The 12,149-nt window shown below is 39.6% G+C and overlaps 1 pseudogene; it reads left to right on the top strand.

Annotated features, from left to right (window-relative positions):
• Nucleotides 1–10,521, top strand: part of LOC128576951 (HORMA domain-containing protein 2-like) — a 39,673-nt pseudogene extending 29,152 nt beyond the window's left edge.
• The last annotated feature ends 1,628 nt before the right edge of the window (nt 10,522–12,149 follow it).

Raw genomic sequence — 12,149 nt, 5'->3', positions numbered from 1 at the left:
GCTGTTTGCATTAGTGAGATGAATGTGCCCTTCCTGAGCCCAGCACTCTCTTTGAGACAATTCCAGTATCATAATAACACGATGTGGTCTGTGTCTCAGTGTGTGTGTGTCCGTTTCTATCAATATTTTGCCCTGCTCCCTTCTGCCTCTTCATTTGGTCTCCCTTCCTAAATTCAGGCCCAGATATGAAAGGATAAAATTTTAAGAATGGCAGTCCTCATAACCAGATATGTATCAACACCTTCACTATGTCCTGAAGATAAATTTCTACAAGGTAAATTTTTTTTCAAATATTGTACACTTGATAGCCATTTGATAAATATTGCGTAGTGATACTCATAAGACTTAGTGCCATTTAGACTCCCTAAGTGGAGGTATGTGAGGAAGACCACACAGGAATGAATAAAGTAATAATGCTGACATCTTTCATCTTGTAACAGAGGCCAGGCCCTGGACTCCATCATGGATCCACTCTCAAACTATTGCCATAATTGCAAGATGTGGAAGTGTTCAGATGTCATTGAATTTTGTGCGCAAGCGTGATCTGAGGTTATATGAGATGGAGTGAAGAGATAATTGTCTTTGTTTAGAGTTACACAAGACAGAGACAGCAGGCTTGAGATCCAACCACAGTTTGCTATACAGTTGAACCTCTTTAAGTTGACCACTTCAGGGACCATGACAAACTGGTCAACAAACGAAGGTAGACAACATAAGGAACCAGGTCTAGGGTACTGATACATACATGTGATGTGTGTGCAGTCTGTGAAAATTAGGTCAACTTAGGGAGGTGATTGATGTAGGGGGGTGGTCAACTATGGAGCTTCTACTGTACATTCGAAGGTATAGAAACATGTGCGTCAAGCCATTTATACAAAAACGTTTGTTACTGTGGTGCAACAGAAGAACAGATCAATGCCATATTTTAAACATCTTTTCATGCATTATAAATAAAATTCACTCATTTTAAGGGTAAAATCTGATAAATTTTGGTAAGTGTGTATAGGTATGCAGCCATCACCATAATCTAGATTTTGACACTTCCGTTACCCCTAAAAGTCCTGTCAGGCTAGAATACAGTTAATCCCTTTGCCCATCCCCAGCACTAGGCAATCACAGATATGTTTTCTGTGTCTATATATTTACCCATTTAGACACTTCACATAAATGCAATCATATGGTATCTTTATAATTTGGCTTCTTTCATCTGGTATGATGTATCTAAGGTTCTTTCACATTGTAGCATGTGTCAGAATTTCATTTTTTCTAATGACTGAAAAATCTTGTATGAATATATTAGGTCATTAAATCTGAAATGTCAGGTTTTGAATCAAAAGCTTAGTTTATTATATGTGAAACAAGAAGAAGTATGGTCAAAGTATGGTCCTAGTCTTAATGGTAGCTTGTGTATGCCAGCGGTGAAGAGGCCTGAAAAAGGAGTAGCCATGAAATTGCGAAAGGCATTTTCTGTTACCTTGTTGACCACTGAATATTTTTCCTTGCAAAAAGTGCTCACAAGCCTGGAAGAAGTGGTATTCAGTTGGTGCAAGGTCAGGTGGATAAAGTGGATGACAGAGTTTCCACGTCTAGCCTCTGTAGTTTGAGCAGTGTTGTTTGTGTGAAAGTGTTCCCTTGCAAGAGGATTGGCCTGTCTATATTGACCAATGTAATCATCATACCGATCTAAGCTGCTTAATCATAAGCATCCTCATTATTTTATCCAAATGGTTGCAGTAGACATCTGCTGTGATAGGCTGACCAAGTTTCATGATGTTGTAGTGAATGATACCAGCTCTGGACTACCAAACAGACACAATTAGCTTTTTTTGAAGAATATTCAGTTTTGGACTGCGCTTCCGCAGTTCACCTTTATGCAACCTTTGTGTCAAGCACTTGAAATTGTCATAATGAATCCAGTTTCCATCATGCATAGTAATATGTTGTAAAAATGGATCATTTTGGCTAGGCCCCTGTGGCTCAAGCGGGTAAAGCCAGCCACATACACCTGAGTAGGCGGGTTCAAATCCAGCCCGAGCCCACTAAACAACAATGATGGCTGCAACCAAAAAAATAAAAATAAAATTCGCTGGGCATTGTGGCAGGTGCCTTGAGTCCCAGATAATTGGGAGGCAGAGGCAGGAGAATCACTTGCACCCAGGACTTTGAGTTTTTTTTGTGCTGTGATGCCACAGCCCTCTACCCAGAGTGACAGCTTGAGGCTATGTCTCAAAAAAAGAAAAAAACACTGTAGTGCTTCTTGTCTGAGATATAATAAACTGAACTTTTTTAAAAAAAGGTTTCATTTATGTTGTGACAGCAAGGAAAGGCAAGCTTCAAGATGATTTTCTTCTATCGCTCATTTAATTCATCCAGAACCCATCTATCTACTTTGTTTACCTTGCCAATTTGTTTGAAATGGTCAGATAGTGTTGGAATGGTAAGGAACATCAAACTTTGTGCTAATTCATGAGTAGGATGAAACAGATTCACTTCCACTACAGCTTGAAGCTCATCATTTCCATTTTGGTCTCAGGTACCCACATGGCTAGTTTTCAAGACTAAAATTATCAGAAAGAAGCTTCTCAAACTATTGACACACTATGTATTCATTAGCCATATCCTTCCCAAGCACTTGGTTGATATTTCGAGCTGCCTGCATGCTGTATTGGTTTCATGATGGAGCTCAGATTAAAAAACAACACTATTTTTTGACTTATCCATAGTTTCATAAAAATTACTCTTAAAAAAATTGAAAGACTCCCAGCTACTCAGGAGGCTGAAGCAAGAGAATCACCTAAGCCCAGGAGTTGGAGGTTGCTGTGAGCTGTGTGATGCCACATGACTGTACCGAGGACGATAAAGTGAGACTTCTGTCTCTACAACAACAACAAAAAAAAAAAAAATTGAAAGATAATAACAAGCCAAAATGTGCATTTGAAAGAATGAGCATGTACCTTCACAAGGGTCAAAGTAAAACTGCAGAGGTATCAACTGTCAAATTTAGTACTCAAGGAAATCGGACATTTCATACTTGACAACCTAATATTACATTTAACTTATCCATTCATCTGTTCATGGGCATTTGGGTTGTTTCCAGTTTGGGGCTGTTATGAACAATGTTGCTCCATATATTCATGTGTAAGTTTTTGTGCAAACATAGGTTTTCCTTCTCCTTGGGCATGTACCTAAGAGCGGAATTGCTATCAACTTCCTTTGTCAATAATTCCTTCCTGATAATTTCTTTATCTATTTGGGGAACTGCCAGACAACTTTCATTACACTGACAGCCATGAAGAGTATAGGCTTAGTGAGTTATTTTTGTTTTGATTGTACCAGGATTATATGTTTTGAGAAAGAATAGCTTTGAGTTAATGTTGCCTTCTTCTCACATCAGATTGGGGGACAGAATGCCTACATTATATCATTAGTAATATTAACATTCATCATTTGGTTAAGGTGGTGCCTTATAGGCAAAAGACCTATATACCTATGGTGAAAAAAGCTGTTTCAGAGGGAGCAGTGAAAAGACTTTGTGCAGGCATATTTGTGAGAAACTGAGGGAGAATCCCATATGGCCAGCTTGGTTGCAGGCATAAAACCCCCCTGACCTAAGGTCAGCCTGGTTGGTTGGGGGCATAAAACCCCCTGACTTAATGCCCACATGGGAGCAGAGGCTCACAAATGAGTTTCTGTATGTCTTAGGAATTTCCTCACTATGCCTTGCTTAAAAACTAAAGTAATTGCCTCCATACGGTGAGGCCAGTAAGACAGATATTCAATCTATCTTTCGCCCCCAGAGCCTCTGGCTTTGTCAGATAAGAGCAAAGAAGTAATGGCTAACAACATGTTCTCCATTAAGTCATGTATTTTTAGGAAGATGAAGTAGTTATCAGTTAATCCAATTAAACCTTAGCCCATAAGGATAGCTTTAGATAATGTTAGTAAAATGGTTAGCAGTTAATCTGGTTTATCCCTAGGCTCCTTGGTACCAGGCAGTAAAAGGCCTGGGGCCAAAGTTTAAGTCATGTGTTTATTGATTAAGTTATGTGTCTATATAAGCATTGGTGGAAGAAATAAAGGTTGCCACATGCCATGAGAGAGTGGTGGTCCCCTTTATTTTCCATACAATTTCAATTGTGGGTCTTATTCTCCGTGATACTGCTTCTCCGTGAGACCCTAACGGCAACATTCTGGTGCAGTGAGCAGGGTGTTCTTCCTGTGGATAGCCTGGCTAGGTTCTTCAGGGAGACACCTGGACTTCTGCCACGGACCACCCAGTCGGTGGGCTTCAGTTCGAGGGAGAGCAGGGAGAAGGAACGAGGAAGGTTGAGAGGTCGGCGCAGGAATGACAGTCTGACACACTACGGGTCGGAGTATGCAGCTGCAACTTTACTGTGAAAGCATGCAAGTACTTATACACTTTTTCTTACAGGCAGGGGGCGTCATACACAAGAGTTATTTTGAGTTAGTGGGAGAGTTACAATCATTTACTTAGATGTACAGATTTTTCCTTTATGTTTGCAGTTTCTCATGCTTAGGTAAGCTCTGATTGTTCGAGACATTTTCAACAACAATTCAATTGCTCTGCCTTTTGTTGATAACAGTCAAAAGCATGTCCAGACTAAACAGTACAAAGTTTAACTCACTATAAAAGAGCTGGTCTCAGCATGGTTGTGAAGTTGTTTGCTTCTTCCTCTTTCCAGAGATAACAAGGTTTGCATTTTCTTGCTAACTGCTCAAGACAAAGGGAAGGCTGGCATAATTTCTTACTTCTCTGTTTATCCTGCTTTTCCTGCCTTTGCGTGATTGTACTATTTTGATTTGTATAGGATCATTGTCTATTCTAGTTATAAATGATTCTTCTTTTAATAAAACATCTATACATTGTCTGAAATCATTGGTATTTACTGTGAAGGTATTTATTACTTAAACGTCTTAGTGCCTGACTTATAGGCAGTATTGAGTCTAGCAAGCTCGTGCCTTATCTCATCCTGCAGTGCAATGGGTCCAGCCCTGAGAAAGCACATTGTGATTAGTATTAGAACACACAGACCTATGCTAAAGAAAAACAAAGTGATAAATTTTAAAGATTGCCACGGTCGTTCAAGCTCCTGCGGGTGACTTGGCACGTAGAGCACCGTTTCTGATGCCGTTTGTGCAGGGGTCGCTGGGGGCGAAGCTCCGTGGAGCACAAGCCTCCTTACCGGCGTTCTAAACGCGGTCAGTGCCGCCTCGTTTCGGCGGTAATGCCGTGGGCGCGGCAGACTTCAACACTCCGGACATAGCTGTGGACCCCTAAGGTAAACCACGGACGAATGAAACAATGAAGGTAATGGTCATGCTGGGTACACAAGGCTCTGTGGCATAAATAAAGGGAAATGGGTAATAATCATTCCTTAGAAGAACAATATGTTGCTTTGCTCAAAGCTCTGCTGCAAAGAACAGGAGTCTTTATGAAGACTAAAACTCTAAGGGAATTATTTCAGGTGGTAACTAAGCACTGTTACTGGTTTACGCTAGAAAAGAAAAATCAGCTAAATATTAAAGTGTGGAGGAAGGTAAGAACAGCTCTTAGAAGAGCACACCAGCAAGAAGAATTCATTAATAGAGAGGTTTGGACTGCATATTATTTGGTTATAGGCGCCTTAGAACCATTGCAGTCTAATTCTGATACAGACAATACTCTTGATTATTTGCCGCCACCACCCCACTCTGAATACCAAGGAGGGTGCATGTGCTGAAAAACCTATATATGATGTACCCTTAAAAAGTCCTGATGGGTTTGGCTGTTCTACACATTGCCCCCCAAGCAAGGACTTGTCTGGTCAGGAGCATAGTGAAACTGGTTCTGACTGTACTATTACCATTGTCTCTGATGCAGAAGACTTTAAGAGCCTTAAAAAGTTATTTACTGAGGGCTTTTTATCTATAGAAAAGCGGCTTCAGGAATTAGGAAAATGGCAGACTGGGCCTTGATATACAAAAACTTTCAGGCCCCCTTCCACAGCTCCTCCTGCCTTTCCTACCTCTAAAACTGCCCCAACCACACTGCCAGCATTCTATCTGGTCTGGCCTAATCTTAACAGCCCTACTTTTGTTAAGATAATTCATTTTAAGGTCAAGCCTGATACTTTTAACATTGTTCAGGATGTAGAGGCTTCTACCTCTAGAAAAGGAAAGGAGGAATCCTTAGTCATGCCTGCAACCCAGGTGATTGATGCCCAAGGCAATGTTGCTGTCAATTATACTGAAGTCCAGATTAAGATATTGAGAATTTTGAAAGATGTGGTTCATGCTTATGGGCCAAATTCACCCTATGTGGTGGGGATTTTATCTTCTTATTGTGGAAACCATCACTTAATTCCTTTAGATTTGGACACTTTGGCTCGTACCACTTTGAGCCCAGGTCAATATATTCAATTTAAATTCTGGTGGGCTGAAAGGCAAAAGTACAAGCTTATAGAAACAGAGTTGCTGGTTGACTCACTTTTGAAGAACTAACAGGAACTGGACATTTGAAGCAGTGAACACTCAGGCAGCTCTGACCCCTGAACAGATAATACAAGTAAGGGATGTCTGTATCAGAGCTTGTAGCATTTAGACCAGAAAAGGGAAATTAAACAATTTTTCACTTAAGTATTCCAGGAGAACAGTGTACCCTACACTGAATTTGTTGCTTGATTGCACACTGCTATTGAAAGATTTATCCCAGGAGAGGATGCTCGTAGGTTATTGCTTTTACAGTTAGCTTTCAAAAATGCTAACACTGATTGTAAGCAAGCTCTAGCAGGAATAAAGAATCAAGAAAATATTACTATTGAACAATATATTCGTGCCTGCTGAAAGGTCGGTTCAGGCACTTTTCAAGCTAATTTACAAGATTCAGCTTTGGCATCCGCCTCAAGGCATGCTCAATAGCCCCACCTGTGTCAATTATTTGTAGACCAACCCCTAGAAGAACTTCGAAAATCTTTTCCAGAAGCTATATGTATACATTATATGGATGACATTTTATTAGCTCATATTAATTCTTAAAAATTGCAAGAATTATATCAATTGGCTTGCCATAAATTTAAAGAATATGGTCTTCAAATCACAGAAGATAAAATTCAAACTCAAGACCCATGGGAATACTTAGGATATCGAATTACAGCCCAAAATATTATTCTTCAAAAAGTTCAAATTAGGAGAGATTCTCTAAAAACTTTAAATGATTTCCAAAAATTCTTAGGAGATATTAATTGAGTAAAACCTAGTTTAGGTTTATCAACTTATTCTCTTAGCCACCTCTTTGCAACATTAGAAGGAGACTCTGATCTCTGTAGCTCTGGAAAATTAACCCTTGAGGCTGAAAAAGAGTTACAGTGGATAGAAAGACATATTCAAGATGCTCAGTTAAATCAAATGTCAGAATTTAATCATTTTCAGTTGTTTGTATTTCCATCTTTACACTCTCCTACAGGATTATTAACACAAGTAACAGCTCTTATAGAGTGGTGTTTTTTACCTAATAAAGCTTCTAAAAGAATGGAAACTTACGTACAAAAAATAGCCCTTGTAGTTTTAAAAGGGAGACAAAGATTAAGGCAATTAGTCAGTAGAGACCCAGAAAAAATTATTGTTCCTCTTACTAACAGTCAGATTTCTGATTTGATGATGCTCAACCCTGACTGGCAAATAGCTTTGTTAGATTAAATAGCAATCATTGATAATCATTTTACTCGGGATAAGAGAATTCAATTTCTTAAGAATACTTCTTGGATCCTTCCTAAGGTTGTCAAATTAGAACCAATCCTGAATGTAGAAACTTTTTATACTGATGCTAATAAACTCAGGATACCTGAGTTCTAAAACTCATAAGTTCCAGCAATCACCTTATTCATTGGTACAGAAAGCTGAATTGTTTGCCATTATATTATTAACTGACTTTCCAGAAGAAGGCCTAAATATAACTTCTGATTCTCAAAATAGTACTCACATTGTTCAAACTATTGATACTGTGACTTTACCCTACAATAGTGAAGAATTAACTTTACTATTCTCTTAACTGCAACAGCTTATAAGACAGAGATCTTATCCTATTTATATTACCCATGTAAGATCTCGTTCCGGCTTGCCCGGTCCTATAACTCAGGGAAATCAAGCCATTGATCAATTAATCAGCTCTGTTTTAACCACTCAGCAAGAGCATACATAACATCATACTAATGCTCAAGCCTTAAAGGAAAGACATAACATTTCATGGCATGCCACCAAAACCATAGTATGATCTTGTTCCACTTGTCAACCTTTAACAGCTTCACATTTACCTATGGGAGTAAATCCCAGGGGATTAATGTCTAATCAATTATGGAAAATGGTAGTAACTCAATTTCCTGAATTTGGAAAATTAAAATATATTCATCATTCAGTAGATACTTATTCTCGCTTCTCATGGGCTTCACCTTTATCATCTGAAAAAGCTGATGCAGTCATCACCCATTTGTTAGAGGCCTTTTCAGTTATGGGAAAGCCTTCAACTATCAAAACAGATAATGGATCTGCTTATATCACTAACAGATGTCAAGTCTTTTTTAAATTATGTAATATCAAACATATTACAGGAATTCCTGGTAATAGCACTGGACAAGCTATTATTGAAAGACAAAATCGAACACTAAAGGAAATGTTATTAAAACAGAAGAAAGGGGAGAACAGTATAACATCACCCCTAGAAATAGATCTTCAGCTCTTTTTACCTTAAATTTTTTGAATATGAATGAGAAAAATGAAATACCAGCTTATAAACATTGGGTAACTGTGACCTCATCTGCTCTTGAACAACCAGTTTATTATAAAGATGTAATTAAGAATGTATGGATATCAGCTACTTTTATATGTTGGGGAAGAGGCTATGCTTATATTTCTACAGGAGACAATAAACTCTGGGTTCCAGATAATAATCTAAAATTACAACACTGCCCAGAGGAAGTAATATTGCAAACGGAAAATGAAGAAAAAGGCGGTGAAATGAGTAACAACCAACTTGAACAAGATGAGCATGAGCTGACCCCGAGGAGAGAGATGGAATCTTCTGTAGAGAACACTGAAATCGTCTGACGTTACTTGGGGCCAGTTAAAGAAACTATGTGATGCTGCCGAAGGTGTGGTAAGTAAGACCCAACAAGAGATGACTACTGTTAATTTCCTTTTAGCTGTTATTGCTGTTTTATCAACAACAGCAAGGGGAGAGACTTTTCATTATTGGACATATGTCCCTAACCCCTCCCCCCATTAAGAGGAGTCAGTTGGATGGGACTTACTGTACCTGTTTATATTAATGATTTTGCCTGGCTTCCAGGCCCCTCCAATACCAGGGGGCCTTTTAAATAAGGAGAAAAAGACACTACCATTTTTAATTATACTACTGGAATGATTGATCCCCCCATTTGTATTGGTAACTCTATGCATTGTCTCCATATGGCTATGCAAGCATGGGCGAGCTCATATGAACATCCATCCAACATACCATATTTGATCTCTCAAATATATATGTTGAGTACTATGCATGGGAAAAACATCAAGTTAAAAACATGCTCACTAATCCAGAATTACCCCCGTGCCAGATGCATTCTTTTAAAGAAGTTCATAATTATATTCATTGGGTGAAATGTAAAGGAAAACATCCCTTTATGTTGATAAATACCACATACGGGGAGATTGTGGATGGGGTCCTGTTGCAAGTTTACAAACCTCATCTGATGTTCCTGTTCCATTCGATGTCCCAGTTGACATCCCGATGGAGAATTATAAACATCTATTAAAGAAAAAGGTAGTTGGATTGTGGTGCCTGTGGCTCAAAGGACTAGGGAGCCAGCCTCATATGCTGGAGGTGGTGGGTTCAAGCCCAGACCCAGCCAAAAACTGCAAAAAAGAAAGAAAGAAAAAGGTAGTTGGAATAGCCACTAGTTACCCTATGCATTGAAGCAGTGGTGGGTTTTCACCTCCCTCCCCCAGTCTGGGAAGTTACCCAATGCATGTTCATTTGTGGAAGGTTGCTGCTGCCATGCAGGCCATTAAAGCCTGGAGGGGTGGTCTGTCTCACAAGCCTGAGAATAATCAGTATGCTATGAGTTTTGAAGTTAAAGATACTCGATATATTCAGGATTGCCTACCATTACCTTTTGTGTGGCTTAAAGGAAATGTAAATTGGAACAGGGAAGCAAGAGAATTATTCTGTCCTGTTTGACAATTATTTACTTGTGTTAACAAATCTGTGAGTTTTGATCCCTCTAAGGAACAACTGTATTTATTGAGAACTTTAACTGGAGTGTGGCTGCCGGTGAACTTGTCAAGACCTTGGCAGAAGTCCTCAGCTCTGCCAATGTTTCAGCTATTGGTCGAGCGAATCCTGAAAAAACATCACTGGTTCATTGGACTGTTGATTACTGCTATCTTAGGGATCATTGCTGTTACTGCAACTGCCGCAACAGGGGGAGTCACCTTGGCACGAAATATAAAGACACAGAACTTTGTTGCTGATTGGCACAAAAATTCAGAACAACTATGCACTGCTCAAAAACAGATAGATACTGAAATATGTAATGAAATTTCTGATTTGGAACAGGCTATTGTTATTATGGGTGATGAATTTGTTTAAAAAAGTAAATCAAACTTAAATGTGATTTTATATATCGTGTGTAAGAAGGTGAATGAAACTAATAAGGAGACTGAAAGACATGCTGCCATTTTTACTTTGATGATGTCTGATATGAATGCCAATAAGAAATTGAAGGGGGAAATATAGGCGAAAGGCCTATATGCCTCTGGCCAAAACAGCTGTTTGAGAGGTAGTAGTGAAAAGACTTTGTGCATGCATATTTGTGAGAAACTGAGGCAGAATCCTATATGGCCGGCTTGGTTGCAGGCTTAAAACCCCCCTGACCTAAGGTCGGCCTGCTTGGTTGTGGGCATTAAAACCCCCTGACTTAAATCCCACATGGGAGCAGAGGCTTGCAAACAAGTTTCTGTATGTCTTAGGAATTTCCTGACTAAGCCTTGCTTAAAGACTAAAGTCACTGCCTCCATACGGTGAGGCCAGTAAGCCAGATATTCAATCTATCATTCTCCCCCAGAACCTCAGGCTTTGTCAGATAAGAGCAAAGAAGTAATGGCTAACAACATGTTCTCCATTAAGTCATGTATTTTTAGGAGGATAAAGTAGTTATCAGTTAATCCGATTAAACCTTAGCCCATAAGAATAGCTTTAGATAATGTTAGTAAAATGTTTATTAGTTAATCTGGTTTATCCTAGGCCTGTAAATACCAGGCAGTAAGAAGCCTGGGGACAAAGTTTAAGTCATGTGTTTATTGATTAAGTTATGTGTCTATATAAGGTTTGGAGGAAGAAATAAAGGTTGCCACATGCCATGAGAGAGTGGTGGTCCCCTTTATTTTCCATACAATTTCAATTGCTGGTCTTATTCTCCACAACACTGCTTCTCTGAGAGACCCTAATGGCAACAGTGCCTGTCAAATTTATCCAGTGTACAGTAACTATTTACCATTCTCCTGGATAGCAGGTAGAGAGAAGAGCACTCACATGTTTCTAATGTCCCTGTGAGTCAGTGGCATTTACACATGGTAGGTTGAGTGTCCTGATGGGGCTGGAGGGAGGGCTAGAAATGGAATTACCACTCACCCCATTTCTGCCTTTTTCCAGGGGTTTCCTGTCTGCTATCCCACCCTGCCCCCAAATTTTACATGAGAGAAGCATGTTCCCTTCTCTCATGAGGTGATATGAAATCCTCATACTGCATCTGCCTGACAGGTAGGTCACTGGAACAAGAGGCAGGAAATGTCCCTGCATCCTGGTGCCAGACCCAAACAATTAATTCTGGGATACTTTCGTTTCCTGGCTACATCACTTCACCCTGTCAGCCTCACTTTGAAAACAGATATTTCTGTCATGTGTGCGCTCCTTGCTCTGGGGTAGTGGCGGCAAGGGGCAGAAAAGCAGGTGGAAATCAAGTGCTCAGTGCTTGATAGAGCACCCAGGGCATGGGTCCCAGCGTCTGTGCTTCTTAATCTACCATTCTTGTCATCGGGCACTTCTCAAATTTCTGTCCCCTGTCAGCAAACCCTGACACTTACTTTCTCTGGACATTTCC

The sequence above is a fragment of the Nycticebus coucang genome, chromosome X, assembly GCF_027406575.1.
Source record: "Nycticebus coucang isolate mNycCou1 chromosome X, mNycCou1.pri, whole genome shotgun sequence".
Classification (NCBI taxonomy): domain Eukaryota; kingdom Metazoa; phylum Chordata; class Mammalia; order Primates; family Lorisidae; genus Nycticebus; species Nycticebus coucang.
The sequence above is the reverse complement of the archived record's forward strand: the minus strand, read 5'-3'. Positions and strand labels throughout refer to the sequence as shown.